Source organism: Rhinopithecus bieti, unplaced genomic scaffold (assembly GCF_001698545.2).
Source record: "Rhinopithecus bieti isolate Rb0 unplaced genomic scaffold, ASM169854v2 scaffold_3062, whole genome shotgun sequence".
NCBI classification, from domain to species: Eukaryota; Metazoa; Chordata; class Mammalia; order Primates; family Cercopithecidae; genus Rhinopithecus; species Rhinopithecus bieti.
Genome location: NW_016804432.1, coordinates 2,566,020 through 2,579,936, shown reverse-complemented (window position 1 = coordinate 2,579,936; position 13,917 = coordinate 2,566,020). Strand labels below are relative to the sequence as shown.

Below are 13,917 nucleotides of genomic sequence, written 5' to 3'. Positions count from 1 at the left end.
GGCAACCTTTTCATAATTCCACTTCTGCTCATTTGAAAATGCTGTGACAACGTGTGTATAGTTGAATTCTGTTGTTTGCTAGGGGCCTTTCTAAAAATTCCTGCTAGAAACCTACCCCAGGTTTAAGTATGATGTTTTCACTGTGTAGTGGTATGGGACATAGAAAGAATTCAGCTGCACACCCTTCATTAAGAGGAGGCTGGTGCTTATTCCAAGTCAGTGTGTGTTAAACAATCTGAGTACAAAATACTATGTTAGACCCGGTGTGGGATGCACCACAGATTGAACAAATGCTACCTGTAGTGAGAAACAAGTATACACGGGCTAATTAGACACCAATCCAATAATTTATGCCGTGTTGACTTCAGGGTACATCCACATATACCATGTCATCTGCTCCTCACAACAAGCCTTTGGAGCAGCTTGGGGAGGAGCGGGGCTGGCATTGTTATAGCTCATTCACTGCTGGGGAAACTGAACTTCAGGTGACTTGTGACATGTTCAAGGGTGTACAGGTGGGAAGTGGCAGAACTGGCATGCAGAGCCATGTCTTAGACTCTAAGCCCCCAGCCCTAAATTCCATAGTATATCCTATAGGAATTCGGGGAAGGGAAAGGCTGATGTTTATGTGCCCTGGATGGTGGCCTAAGAGTATTCTACACACAGGCCCTGCACTCCCTGCTCTCGTAGTTTTGGAAAAGACCCTGAAAGCTGACCTGGTAGCCTCCATCTAGTCCCTGGCCCTTTCCTCTCTCGCTCCATCAGTTACATCCTCTTTTCAGTGTTTCTCCAGTCTTGACCTTACCACCAGCTCTCACCTGTCTCTTCACTCCCAGATTTTTCCTTGATCCCACTTCTCTTTCATGTCACCATTCTCTGTCTTCTTTCTTTTTTTTTCACCGTGAGAGTATTAGCTGTTTCTCCTTTATGAAGGCCGTTTACTCCTCAACCTAAAGCTGAGTCAGTAAGATCACCAGGGCTATCTGAGTTCCCGTTTTCCACTCCTCGTTCTACGTGGTCTCCATGTAGTCTCTGACTATGGACCAGCCACCATTTCCTGAGCATCTCCTCCTGTGGCTCTGGGCACCTTCTCTTGTGGCTGCACCCTTTCTGCTTCTGTGACTTCTAGTGTCTTTCCTCCGCTCTGACTCCTTCAGCATTGAAGTTTCAGAGTTGCTTTATGATCTGGTGTGAGAACTGAGTTATCAGGGGCCATCTCTCCATGTCCAGTAGCTACCTGGACCATCAAGAAGGTGACTACTCCCCAAATCTTCAGTTCCCCCTTTCTCTTGAGGTTACAGTCTGGCTATATCATATTGTACCATGCCCAAAATAAAGCTGAAATCCTTTCCATCTATTAATGGAATCATTCTCCAGTTTCCCAAAATAAAAACTTTGGTGTCTTCTTCATATAAGGTCATCAGGAAACTTTGATGCATTTATCTCAGAATTATTTATTGTGGCCTCATACTTAGCCTTCCTTTTGGTCTCACTCCACTCCAGAAAGTCTTCCATTCTGCTTCTAGAGTTACCTTCCTCTCAATTTAGTTTGATTCTATCACTGTCCTGATTAAAGGCTCCTGACTCCACACTTGCCTTCGTTACAGGGACAGAGCCACTTCCCTTCACAGTCACTAGCAGCTGTGCCTTGCATGCAGTAGACTTGAAATTGTTGTTGAATAAATGAATCTGGTTCCAACCTCCCTTGGAACTTCATCTCCCTGTAACCTGCCCCTCCCCCGACCATGTTATTGTGTATTCAACTTCTTACCATTTCCCAAATGCCTTAAGCTTTTTAACCATTTCCTGCTTCTGTTGTTTTCTTCTGTGTTCCTTATTAAATTTCACCTCGAATTGATGTTCTCTTGGGCACCTTATAACTTACTGCTCAGCTCTGAAGAAGAAATGGTTTTGTCTGTCTGTTTTCTTTTGTTTGTTGTATTCAATCAACTCTCATTGCACTTCCTCCTTTTGTTGTGTTGCCCATTTCTGTTCTTGATTTTTGTATTTCTGATTCTAGGTGGTTTTTTCTTAATTCTCCAAAATGCTTGTGTGAGGATATTTAATTCAGTTTGGAGTGTTGTGTTAGAATTTCTTTTTTCCTTCATGGTTTCTTGGCAGGGAGAGTTTCCAGCAGCTGTTTGGTTTTGTTCTGATGTGTTTCTATTCCTAGGCATGTCATGGGTACTCTTCTTAGTTTAGGAGCTCTCATGTCTGGTGGCCCAGGACAGTGCTGATGGATGGTGAGGGCCTGGCGTGTCTTGCTTCTCTTTCACTGTGCAGTATTTTCAATTTCTCCCTCTTCCTTCACTGCCACAACAGCACCCCTCCTCTGTAGCTTTTTCTCTTCCAGAAGCAGCACCTCTCCAAAGCCTCCAGACTCATCTTTGGGCCTTTCCCTGCTTATAGCTGGTCCTGAGAACTGCAAGCTCTTGGGCCTGTGTTTGAAATGGGGGCACAGAGTACAGCACTTTCCTTAGGGAGTATTTAGTCTGTGCTTTGTCAAATCCTCTCCATGCCCCCGTTTCCCTTTCACAGTTTCCCTGCTCCTTATACCCCACAGGTTTGTAGCAGCAGCAGGGGCTCTATTAGAAATTAGTGTTTATTTCTCTACTTATAGTAATTTGAAGTTTGTGGTATTCTCTGTCCCTAAGAATGCTGAACGGCTTGGGTCTTTTGAAGATCCTTGCCCTCTTCTTGATTATGTGGTCTTTTGGGAAAGATGTGTGAAGAGTTTTGGATCCATGTGGTTGCCATTGTCCTCCAAACTGAAATCTCCTACAAGGAAAGTTATATTCTCCCTACTTGTAGATAACAAAACGAAGAGTCAGAAAGGCTAAATGACTTGACCAAGATGGCACGGATACTAAGTACCAGCATATAAGGAGACCATGTTCTTTTGTGTATATCTGTGAGGAAGTTTAGTCCCATCCTATGAAGTTTACTTATGGCATAGTGGAGGGACAATGTAAGTTTCCCTGATAAATTTTTAAAGTATTGTAGGGAAGTGAAGATGTTCTAAAAATGTTGAATAATTTCTTTAAAAAATAAAGCTTCAGATTTGGTTGTGGATATGATGGTATGAATATTTACAAACTTAAAAGTTTGTATGGCTTTATATTTTCACAGTGAAATGACAGTTTTTTTCCTGTGATTTTTTTTTTTCCTTGATGCATATTGTTGAAATCAATGAAAAACAAACAAACACGTAATCCAATTTGTAACCCTGATGTTAGTTGTTTTGGGGTTAGGAAAGGACAGCCCCTGGTGGACAACGTGGATCTGTTTTATTAAGGAAGGACTAGGGAATATTGTTCTTCATGTATGCAACAGTGTCTGGTTCCTTTTGCTGTGAGGCTGAGGATGGAGATGTTTCTGTTGAGTCTTCTATCTCAGTGTTGCTCCTGACCTTTTCGTTTGGGGATTTAAGGATTGCCAGTGTCGGTTGTTTTAGAGGAAGAGATGAAAATTGTCTGTTTGTTCCATTTCTGTCTATACAAGTAACATGACTCAATGCTGCCATTTTGAAAAACAAAAAAGTACAAGGAAAAAAAATCTGAAATCTCATCGTACAGAATTAACTATTGTTAATTTTCTGGTATTATTTGTCCTGCTCATGTTTTTCTATTACCTATTGTATTTTTTATTTTTCATTTAATTAATTAATTTATTTATTGAGACAGAGTCTTGCTCTGATGCCCAGGCTGGAGTGCAGAAGTGCCATCTCAGCTCACTGCAACTTCCATCTTCCCGGTTCAAGTGATTCTCCTGCCTCAGCCTCCTGAGTAACTGGGATTATAGGTGTGCACCACCACACCTGGCTAATTTTTGTATTTTTTAGCAGAGACTGGGTTTCACCATGTTGGCCAGGCTGGTCTTGAACTCCTGGCCTCAAGCATTCCACCCACCTCAGCCTCCCAAAGTGCTAGGATTACAGGTGTAAGTTACCATGCCCAGCTTCTATTGCATTTAATATTTAAGCAAAATATTATGTTGTACCTGCTAGATTGTGGCCTACTTTTTTGACATACCAAGAAAATTTGAACTTTTTCCATTAGATCATCTATGTATGGCATGGTGTTTAGTAGCTATAAATTTATTCCTTTACGTGGAGGTACCACACTTTACTTAATCCATCTCCTATTGTTGATTTTCACCATGATATTCACTGTGATAGTAGTGCGGTGAGTAGTCTTGCAAATGTGACTTTGTATATATCTCTGATATGTAAGGGAGTTACTGACTCTTAAGGATTGATTGTTATTTTTTTCTGTTTAGAGGGAATAATAGAATAAAATGTACAGAAACCTTTTTCTGTCTGTTTGCTTTGCTTCAGCTTTGTGTTTAAGATACTCTCTATATATGTAGGCTCATTTCTTGATGCACTCAGTATTTCTGCTTTAAGGCTCACTTCTGCGTCAATCCTTCTACTTTATACAACCTTGGTTGTTATCAATATGCTGTTGGTACCCAGAGACTGACTTTCGAGCCAATTCATAAGTAAATATCCAGTTGCTATTATCAAATTCCTAACTAGAAGTTTTTTTTTTTTTTTTTTTTTTTGGAATCTCATATTACCATACTTAAATCCTGAACATTTTCCATCCTTCCCACTTCCAGCAGGAGAGAGTTCTGAGACAAGTTACCTAATTGCCTACTAGACATCTTTACTAAGGTCACCAGTAGACATTTCAATCTTCAAGTGTACAATAACATTAACAACACCTGCTAATATTTTACTGAGATTACTGCATGCCAGGAGTCATGCCCGGTGTTTTACATGTATTGCTTTATTTTATCACAGCAACCATATAGGTTCTACCATAGTTCCCACTTCACAGATGATGGAAACAGAGGTGCACGGATGCTAACACAGAAGTTAGTAAATCTGACTGTCCTCTTAACAGCTATGCTGATGTTGTTTGGTTTCTAAGACTGAATTCTCGATGCTTCATCCTGTAGCATCTTCCTAAGTATTTCTTATCTTAGTAAATGGTACACTATTTACCTAGGAGCTCCAGATAATTAGGAGATATTTTTGGTACCTCCTTCTCTCTCATTTGCCAATGTTTTTGCTGATTCTATCTTTCAAATATATCTTGGATAATCTTACTGTTCTCTATCCCAGACCAGGCCAGCATCTCCTGCCCCAAAACTCCTGCCCTGCCCTGAGAGTTTCTGCTCTTGCTCCTCAGGCCCAGTCCTCACACAATCATCTTTTAAAACTGCAGCTCTAATCTTTCACTCCCCTTTCCCAAGCCTGCCAGTGACTTCCCATTGTATGTAGAAGGAAATAAAAATCAGCTCTCTGACAAAGGCATCTGCTTGCCTTCCCAGCCTTACTTTTACCTCTCTTGATTGACAGGGCCCCACTTCCCTTCCTCAGGGCTTCTGCACCGGCTGTTCCTCCTGCCTGAAACACTCCTGGGCTCCATTCTCCAACTGAACAACTTCTGCTCCTCCTCCTGGTCTCATTGTAAATGTCACTTCCACAAAGCAGAAGCCGTCTCAGATCGCGCACTGTAAATGAGGACTTCCCTTTGTATTCTCACAGACTCCTGCTCTGTACCTTCACGGCACTGAACCCAACTTGTAATCTTAGTTAGACTCATTGGTGGCATTATTGATCTCGTACCTCCCCACCATTAGCCTGTCAGCACCCTCCAAAGGCTGGTGCTGCGTCTTATCTTATGCACCCTTGAACCTCAACTCTAAGCCCATTGTAGACATTCATCAAATATTGGAATTTAAGAAAAGAAAAGAAAAGAAAGTGTAAACATATTTTTCTGGTTGCACCTAGATGTGAGATGAGCTAGATGTTTTTTTTCCTGTCCAGGAGAGTGAGTGTGTATTTGATTCTCTGTGTTTGTCCAGTAGGAGCCTAAGGCCTTCAGGCATGGGAGCCACCTTTAGCCTAACAAGGGAGTATGGTCCCAGGGAGCAGAAGGGGATCCATACTGGGGGAGTAAGAATCAAAGGAGGGTAGGAAGTGCCAGATTCCTGCTGGTCAGAGAGCCCACTGTGATCCCTAATCAGGGCTGAAGCCTTGCATTAGACCCAATTCTTAAAGTTTTCATTCGCTAAGCCGTCTACTCTGTCAGTATTAAAAAGTCAGACTTAGCAACGGTTACTATGGTTCTTTTTTTCTTTTTTCTTCCTTCCTGCTCCTCTCAACTAGAGGAATATCAGTGTTTAATTTTCTGTGGCATAAAATTTCATTAACTGTGAGTGTGCCATTGCTTGCAAGGGCTTTCCGTGGGAGCAGAAAGAAAATGACAAGGGGCCCTTTGTGCTTGATTACTGTAGAGGAGGTGGTATTCACTAAGAGTCTCTCAGAAACTATAATATGTCATTCTGGCAATCTAATCTCTCCTCCAAGGCACCTGTGTTGGGGATCTTTTAGGGCCCACAGAAGTTTTGGTTTTGAAGGCAGTTGTTCTTTCTGATCACACACTCTTCCTCCCTAAAGCAGTGAAGCCACAGAAGAACTATGTTGATTTAAATTCTAAAGTCCTATAACAGTGACAGTTACCTCATAGGCACTGGCGCCAAATGGAGACAATTTCCTTTTTGCTGCTCTACTGCATTTTCATCAGACTACAAATGATGGTGGCAGCAGCCATCCTGCGCATGTGCTTGTCATTGTGTGATTTTCCCTTTTGAAATGCTGGATTCCCAGCAGAAAGAAGTATGCTTTCTCATATTTTCATGCTTGTATGCTTATTCTTTGGATTCTTAAGGACACCTGAGGCTGAAGAGTGATTTTTTTTTTTTTTTTTTTTTTTTTTTTTGTTGTTGGTTGCCAGTTTTTACATTTATTTAAACAGAAAACGTGCAACCAAGCTGTCCGCTACTCATTTTTTCTTCACTGCGCAGCCTGGCATTGGGGTTGGTGACTCTGATGGGCAGCTGGGCGGCTCTTTCCACGATGGCTTTGCGGTTCTTGGAGGAAACATTGGTGAGCAAACTCTCGGCACAGTAAGAAAAAAAAAATTTTTGTTGCACATCAGCAGCACTTCCAGCTCTTGACGTTGTCGGACCAGGAACTTCCGGATCCACTGGGCAGCCATGTGCTTGTTTTTTTGTTGCTCCCATAACCAATGTTGGGCCTCAAGTATCTGGCCTTGAATCTTCTACGAACCCTGGTTGTCCAATCCTTCTGGGTTTCCGCCAGTTCCGCTTAATTTTTGACATATCGGTCTGACTGGATGCCGGATAAACTTCCTTCTCTTGGTTCTTTTTTTGACGATCTTGGGCTTCACAAGGGGTCTGAGGGCGGCCATGATGCCGAGGAAGGAGATGGACTGCCACCTCAAGAGTGATGTTTTTTAAAACTACAGTTGGACGTGTGAGCCACTACACCAAAAATGCTCTCTGAGCACTTGAGACGGCATGGGCTGAGTAGTAGATTGCTAGTTCTTGGGTTGGAAACCACCATTCATTTTCTTAAATTGTTGCCAAAAAGGTATAAAACCTTGAATGTTATCATTTCATTTCTCCTTCTTAAACATGGTGTAATTGTTAGTATTGTTACTAACATTAATATTACTAATGTTAATGTTGACACTGTTACTAACATTGTTACTAACGTTAATATCAGTACTGTTACTAATCTTTGTAGTAACAGCAGGGATTGGCAAATTTTCTCTGTAAAGGGCCAGGTTATAAATGTTTGAGGGTTGATGGGCCATAGCTTCTGTTGCCAACTACTCAATTCTGCCATTATAGTGCAAAAGCAGCTGTAGACAAAATGTAAATAAATGGGCATGCTGTATTTCAATAAAACTTTTATTATAAAATAAGCAGAGGGCTGGATTTGACCCACAGGCCATATTTTGCTGCCATAATTAGCATAATTGCCCAAACCAAAACATTCACAGCAGGGAAGATGAATTGGGTAAAACCAAAAAAATAGGAGACTTTCTCCTATGGTCAGGATCCAAACTCAGATTTTGCAGAGGAGCTCAGTGGTCTTTGTTAAACACATATGATTGTATAAGATGCTGATCTACATCACAGATAACAAGATTATCTTACTTGAGGCCACTAGGATAAAACCAAATTTAGATAGGCAGAGAGATGTAAATCCTTATAATTAATGCTAATACTTCTAGACTGTCTTTAGTGAGCATGAGTTAGATGTCTGCTGTTCTTTCCTTCCTGGCTTGATGAAATGACTTCATGGTACAACCTCATTTTAGAATTATTTTGGATCTTCCACTAAAATAGTATGATCTTTTGGCAAGCAGTACCTTAGGGATCATTACCTGGAGTCATGGCCCCTGGTGTGGTTGGTATGAGGGACCACTGTTTTCTCTGCAGCTCTTGGACATTCCCCACAGGGTGGACTAGACAGAATCTATAGAAGGAGAACATTCAAACCACTGTATTTTATTTATTTATTTATTTTTGAGAAGGAGTTTTGCTCTTGTTGCCTAGGCTGGAGTGCAATGGCATGAACTTGGCTCACTGCAACCTCCACCTCCCAGGTTCAAGCGATTCTCCTGTCTCAGCCTCCTGAGTAGCTGGCATTACAGGTGCCCGCCACCACACCCGGCTAATTTTTGTATTTTTAGTAGAGACAGGGTTTCACCATGTTGGCCAGGCTGGTCTTGAACTCCTGACCTCAGGCAATCACCCACCTCGGCTCCCAAAGTGCTGGGATTACAGGCGTGAGCCACCGTGCCCAGCCTCAAACCACTGTTTATGAGCAGAAGTCATCACTGTTGTGACAAAATAGGCTTCAGGAATTACTTTTGAAGGAGAAATAGAAATGGATAAGTTGAGGGCCGGATGTGGTGGCTCACGCCTATAATCCCAGCACTTTGGGAGGTCGAGGCAGGCAGATTACCTGAGGTCGGGAGTTTGAGATCAGCCTGACCAACATGGGGAAACCCCATCTCTACTAAAAATACAAAATTAGCCGGGCGTGGTGGTGCATGCCTGTAATCGCAGCTACTTGGGAGGCTGACGCAGGAGAATCACTTGAACCTGGGAGGCGGAGGTTGCAGTGAGCCGAGATCGTGCCACTGCACTGTAGCCTGGGCAACAAGAGTGAAACTCTGTCTCAGAGAAAAAAAAAAAAAGAAATGGATAAATTGAGTTGATCTTCTGTGAGGAAACCTCTTCCAGTAGACATGAGAATTTTAAATATTGATTATTAAATTTGATATGGGTAATGGCTTGTTAATAATTCAGTGATTTAATGGAATTTTACATCTGGTCCAACTGGTTCCATTTTACAGTTGGGGAAATGGTTCTTATCCTGGTAATATCATTATGCTCATTCTCATATTTTGCTGTAGTATCCACATGTAATATATTCTTAATGAATAAACTCAGGGCCAGCAAGTCAAAAGTGAATATAACAGTATGCTTTTTATGTGCATGTTGATTTTACCTATCATTGTAGTGGAGTTGGGAGTTTGAGTTGCCCAATTTTGCAAATAAAATACTGGACACTGTTAGGGATTGAATGTTTGACCCCTCTAAAACTTATGTTGAAATTTAATCCCCAATGTGGCAGTATGGAGAGGTGGGGCCTTTAAGAGGTGATTGAGTCATGAGGGCTCTGCCCTCCTGAGTGGGTTAATGGATTAATGGGTTATCATGGGAATAGGACTGGTGGCTTTATAAAGAAGAGAGACCTGAGGAAGCACATGCAGCTCCCTTGCCGTGTGATGTTCTGCATCACCTCAGGACTCTGCAGAGAGTCCCCACCAGTGAGAAGGCCCTCACCAGATGCAGCCTCTTGACCTGGTCTTCTCAGTCTCTGTAACTGTAAGAAATAAATTCCTTTGACCAGGTATGGTGGCTCATGCCTGTAATCCCAACACTGTGGGAGGCTGAGGTAGGTGGATCACGAGGTCAGGAGTTTGAGACCAGCCTGGCCAACATAGTGAAATGCCATCTCTACTAAAAATACAAAAAATTAGCCAGGCGTGGTGGCAGGCACCTGTATTCCCAGATACTCGGGAAGCTGAGGCAGGAGAATCACTTGAACCTGAGAGGCAGAGGTTGCAGTGAGCTGAGATCCTGGCATTGCACTCCAGCCTGGGGCACAGTCTGAGATTCTGTCTCAAAAAAAAAAAAAGAAAAGAAATAAATTCCTTTTCCTTATAAATTATCCAATTTCAGATATTCTGTTATAAGCAACAGAAAGCAGACTAAGACAGACACCAGGTTAAATTTGAATGTCAGAAAAGGAACTATTTTGTATTGCAATGTTTGAAATGTATACTAAAAAATGACTCCTTATTTATTTGACATCCAAATTTAACTAGATGTCCTGTATTTTGTTTGGCACCCCTTCTGGGGGCACACAAGATGAAAATTGAGAAAGACAGGCTAGTTGTGGCTAGTAGAATGTACTAGTTTCCGAATCTTAGCACCCAGCTGGAGAACTTACTTAAAATGCCAGAGAGTAGGTAGTGGTATTTTTAAACAGTGCCCCGAAGTGACTGTGAGAAGCTTTGGAGCCTGTTGTTTTATACTGCTCACCCACTGGTGCTTTCTGAAACAGAAATTCTCAAGGAGGTAGTGTATTAGTCTGTTCTCATGATGCTAATAAACACATACCCAAGCCTAGGTAATTTATAAAGGAAAGAGGTTTAATGGACTCACAGTTTCACATGGCTGGGGAGGCGTAACAATCATGGCGGAAGGTGAACAAGCAGCAAAGTCACATCTTACATGGTGGCAGGCAAGAGAGGATGTGCAGTCTAGGCGCGGGGGCTCATGCCTGTAATCCTAGTGCTTTGGGAGGCCAGGGTGGGCAGATCACCTGAAGTCAAGAGTTCAAGACCAGCCAGGCCAACATGGCAAAACCCCATCTCTACTAAAAATACAAAAATTAGCTGGGCGTGGTAGTCCCAGCTACTCAGTGCCTGTAGTCCCAGCTACTCAGGAGGCTGAGGCAGGAGAATCGCTTGAACCTGGGAGGCAGAAGTTGCATCAAGCTGAGATCGTGCCACTGCACTCCAGCCGGGCCACGCAACAGGGCGAGACTCCATCTCAAAAACAAAAAACAGAAAACAAAAGACAAAATATAAAAAACAAACAAAAACAAAAACAGAGCATGTGCAGTGGAACTGCCCTTTTATAAAACCATCAGTTCTTGTGAGACTCATTCACTATCACGAAAACAGCATGGGGAAAACGCTCCCCAGTGATTCAATTACCTCCCACTGGGTCTCTCCCATGACACATGGGGATTATGGGAGTTACAATTCAAGATGAGATTTGGGTGGGGACACAGTCAAACCATATCAGGTAGTTCTCTGGTATCAATACCGTTGTCTTCCAAACTGGCTGAGACTCTCTAAGGGTTTTGCTCCATTGATTCAGCGGTTGGGTACTGCAGAGCTGTTTTTCAATTCTTACAGACCAATTCCTAGTCTCCCACCTTGACTTCCTTCATATCGCTGTGGGGTGTCGGAACCTGGGTTTAGAGGAATGTTGGGAACAAAATAGGTAAAATAAACTGATTTGGGGGAGGAGAATGACAGAATGATTCAATTCCAAATCCTGGAGAGCTTCCTTTCCAGCTCACTGTTCTCATTCAGTTTCTCTGCTTTCCCAGCTTTCGCTGTTTTTTTCTGAATGTCAGAACTTTGCAGTTTAAAATGGCCTTGGAAGAAAACATTTGGTCCAGAATCTTTGGAATCCAGTCAAGCTTTAGTATTCACAGAATCTGTGGTTTGACCTTGAAGACTGATTTCTGTGCCGGGGCCAGGGCAGGGGCGGGGGGTGCGGGTGGCAAATCGAAGTCGGGGCAAACAGTTGAGAAGCTCAGCTCCTCTTGGGTATCTCCTCTCTTGACCTGCTGGACCACATGGATGATCAAGCATGTGGTTTCCTGGGCTAATAGGGAAGCTTTCTTCTTTGATGGCAGAAAAGCTGTGCAGTTCTGTGATGAATTAGAAAAAAAAACAAGTTGGTGTTTAGAGAAAGCAGCACAATCCCTTAGCAAAAAGACCCTTTCCGTGGACAGGACAGGTTAGACTGTAAGGAGGAATATAACTTAGGACATGGCTTTGGTATTTTGTGGAATTAGATGTGAAGATTTTGCTAACAGGGTGATATAGCTGGAGTGGGAGATTTAGCTTGAAGCCTTGATTTATCTCCAAGGGGCCAGCCCTTTTGCTATGGTGTTGTGTAGTATCCTCTACCATAACAAAGGCACAACAAGTAGTCAGTTTCAAGCATGCTTTTGTTTAGTAATTTCATAAATAGCAGCTCAGATGGTCTTCCTCAGGCAGCTCCTAAAACCCAGCAGTTGGTAGGTTTAGCCAGTGCTTCTCAAGGAAGTCATGTGGAAAAGAATGAATGCCGCGTCTGAGGCAGGCTGAGGAGTTTACCAGGTCATTTCATGGCAGAGCTGAAATGAATGACATGTGTTCCCAAAAGCCAGATCTTAAGAAGTTCTGGAGCACAGCAAGTAGGCACTTACACACATTTATTTTTTGAAGATAAAATTAATGCAAAATACTTTATCTAAGTGATTTTCTCATAAGTATGTTTTTGAACCAGAATATGCTTATTTAAAACAGCATTCTGGCATGCCTAACTCACTTTGAAATTTGAGCCAGCTACAGCACACCAGGCCAACCTAGTTTGTCTTTTCCCCTGACTCCTGGGGATTAGACCAGAACATTACAGCAGAATTACACCTGCAACTCTCTCTCAATATGACTTGTATTTTGTGGATAGTGTCACCTGACTAAGCCTAACAGACAAGATAAAAAAAAAAAAAGTTAAAAAATGGTCCACATATCTACTTTCAGCTGAACTTTCTTGAGAGTTGAATATATGTGTGTCTTAGCATTGGAAGGACAAGTATCTAGCTTTCCAATTTCTAAGTACTATCGAGTCCCATTAAGAATTTAATGTCTATTGCCCCCAGTGTAATTCTGTATAAACCCATGAACATTATTTTGGGTGGTCAAGCTTCAGTGAGTTTTATAATCATTGATTCTCAATTATAAACATGGGAATTATCTAGATCTTTAAAATATTAAACTTCCTTCTAGAATATGCTTTTAGGCATCCTCTCTTGACCATCAAGTTTGTGTATGTTCAAGGATACAGATTTTCTAAAGGCCTCAATTTTTGCATTTTTGGGAAATTATGCAAAATGAATCATATAATATACTTTGTAACCAAATATAAATAACATTTTATTATACATACACCTGTCATATTATTTCTATTACTTTTTTTTGGCAGGAAATATTAAAAGTGAATAAACTTTTCTGTCGTAAGGAAATATATTAATGATTTCTTCAACAAGTAATGTGGCCTATAAGTAATTACAAATACTTGTTACTATGAATTTCCTGTATTCATATATTGCTTCACAGTTTAGAAATTACTTTTATATCAATTTCCTTATTTGTTACTTAATAACAACCTAAGGTTATTTTGAATGAGGTGTGCAGGAGTCATTATCTCTAGTTCGTAGATGAATAAACTGAGGTTCAGAAAGGTTGTGACTTTCCCAGGGAATCAGTAGCAATTAAACGGTGGAGAGGGAACTAAAGTTCTAGTTGTATTTTTTTTTTTTTAGTTCCTCTTTTTTTTTTTGAGACCAGATCTTGCTCTGTTGCCCAAACTGGAGTGCAGTGGCACAATCACTGCAGGCTTGACCTCCTGGGCTCAAGTGATCCTCCTGCCTCAGCCTCATGAGTAGCTGGGATCACAGGTGTATGCCACTATGCCCAGATGATTTTCAAAAATTATGTGTAGAAACAGGGTCTACCTATGTTGCCCAGGCTGGTCTGAAACTCCTGGGTTCAAACGATCATCCCACCGAAGCCTTCCAAAGTGCTGGGATTACAGGTGTGAGCCACTGCACCGGCTTAAAGCTCTAATTAAAAAAAATCTATTGATTTTTTTTTTTTTTTTTTTTTTTTTTTG

At 41.7% G+C, this 13,917-nt stretch overlaps 1 protein-coding gene and 1 pseudogene across 1 annotated transcript in view; one reads left to right on the top strand and one right to left on the bottom strand.

Moving 5' to 3' along the window:
• OSBPL6 (oxysterol binding protein like 6) overlaps positions 1-13,917 on the top strand; it is a 206,852-nt gene that overhangs the window by 54,168 nt on the left and 138,767 nt on the right. The window lies entirely within an intron of this gene.
• On the bottom strand, positions 6,820-7,283 carry LOC108527100 (60S ribosomal protein L32 pseudogene; annotated as a pseudogene).